This window comes from Ahaetulla prasina, chromosome 10, assembly GCF_028640845.1.
Source record: "Ahaetulla prasina isolate Xishuangbanna chromosome 10, ASM2864084v1, whole genome shotgun sequence".
Lineage (NCBI taxonomy): Eukaryota > Metazoa > Chordata > Lepidosauria > Squamata > Colubridae > Ahaetulla > Ahaetulla prasina.
In genome coordinates this window covers 34139066-34141353 of record NC_080548.1, presented here as the reverse complement: position 1 = coordinate 34141353, position 2288 = coordinate 34139066, and positions in this window count along the sequence as shown.

The following is a 2288-nucleotide window of genomic DNA, read 5'->3' as shown; positions in this document are numbered from 1 at the left end:
GCCACACAGCTTACTTTGGTATGAAATTATTTCAACTGTTCCTGTTGTGAGGCAGAAGGGTGCAGTCAGCCATGCTACTGTTTATAGCTTTGCAGCCACAGTAAAATGATTTGCAGGGAAGAGAAGTGATAGGGGAAAAGGTCAGAGAAAACTGACCCTAGAAGAACCAGCAGCCTAAACCTTGGAGTGGGGGGTAGAGAGTGCTGACTGAGAAGATGAAGGCACCCTTGCTTGAGTCAGAACAGTTGAGGCCAGGTGTTGTATGTTTGACCAGAATCGGGGCTGCAGGAGATGCCAGATGGCATGAGCATAGCACTGGCACTTACTGTCCTTTTATGGCCTCCCTCTACTACCCCCCTTCTAGGTCTGCTGAGCTCAGAAAGATAGCACAGGCATGGCCACCAAAGAGGTCTTGGGTTGGCCAAATCTTGGCTTGGGCAGGCCATGCATAGCCTGGAGAATGAGCCTGCCTAATCCTGAGATACCTGCAGGTGCAGGAGGCCCATTGGGCATCCCGTGAGGGGCTAACCTAGAAAAGAAGCAAGCAATCACCCTTTGGTGATCCATTGTCCTAGCCTTGGTCGATGTGGTGCTCTTAGGTGCAGCCACCAATCGTGGGAAGCCCTTTTCCTCCTTGCGCATGGGGGCAGAAGCAGGGCAGCTGCAGAACTGGGAAGTTGTCATGATCTCCTTACCCATTGCTTCCCCAATGGCAGCTGCAGAGGTGGGTACCCTTGTTGCCTTCCTGGTATTGTGGGTTTGTTGTATCCCAGCCTTTTAGGGGAAAAAAAATCACCTAAATACACTTCTGGGTGGGTGGCCTTTGGTCTGTTGTGATGGAATGGGTCCCAGAGGAATTCGGTGAGATTTCATCCTCACACCTCTGAGATTGGTCATTTTTACTAAATAAATAATTTAACTGTTTGAGGAAAAAATGTACAAAATCAGTTTTTATCAAAACAATTCAATGGGAAACAGGCCCATGTGCAATTCTTCAAGAAGCCACAGGATGGCACTGGCCACCTGCATGAAGTCCTCATCCCTAAATTCCAGAGAAGGGGCGACCACCTTCACTACTACAATGACAAAGATGTTAAAATGAAAACCAGTATTAGGTCTGCAACATTAAAGCTCAGGATCCTATTTCTACAAAGAAAGAATCCTGGACTTGGATCGAACAGGAAGCAAATCAAAACCCTGATGCAAATGCATTGAGTAGGGGGTTGGACTAGAAGAACTCCCCTGTCCAGCCCTTGATTGTGTGTTCTAGAGAGAGCTATCTTATTGTATGAGAGGTCTATCTTCAGCGCTAACATAGCTGTCCCATTGAACCGGGAAGCTAAAAAAAGCACTAATTTATATGACCCTTACTTCCTTTATTAGCATTGCTGAAATCAATTTAGAAAAAGAGGGATGGAAATTGCCTGCCTGCTTGAGGTCAGGCACATCCCACAGTCCTTTCAAAGAGACAGGCGATGAAAATACTGTATATGTTAGATTCCAGTCTGCCCTCTAGTGTTTACTATGATTTTCAGAAGAGCACATGGAGAAAACCAGCTCACAAAAGCTGATCACTTCTAATTACACATGCTAGTCTGAAAAATTTCTGCCAGACACCTCTCTTGGTTTTGAGTAGCAGGAGTAATTTGGGAAGGGGGCTCTTTCAGACACAGATTACAACTGTAATCGGGGCACTACTTTGTTTTGAGGAGGAAAGGCAAGATCCTTTGGCTAGGCTAAAGGCCTGGGGGTGGAAAGTACATGAACTCTTTACAAGCACCATTTCAGAGTGGGGAAATAGAAGAGAGAAAAGGTAGCAGGTGGGATTGAGCCAGAATGAGATTGTGATGTGGTTGGGCTAATAGGGACCCAGACTCCTTTATGGATTACTGCCTTGTGGCGAAGGGGCTTGTGTAGCTCAAGCTATGAGTTATGCCGTGCAGGGCCACCCAAGATGGACAGATCATAGCAGAGAGCTCTTACAAAACATCCACTGGAGAACGAAATTGCAACCCACTCCAGTATCTTTGCCATGAAAACCCCACGGACAGTACCAAAAGGCAAAAAGATATGACTGTGGAAGATGAGCCCCTCAAGTCGGAAGGTGTCCAATATGCTACTGGGGAAGAGCAGAGGGCTAGTACTAGTAGCGATAGAAAAGAGTGAAGTGACTGGGCCAAAGCCAAAAGGACGCTCAGCTGTGGATGTATCTGGTGATGAAAGTCCTTGAATGTCAGATCCATGAATCAAGGCAAGCTGGACGTGGTCAAACAAGATGACAAGAGTGA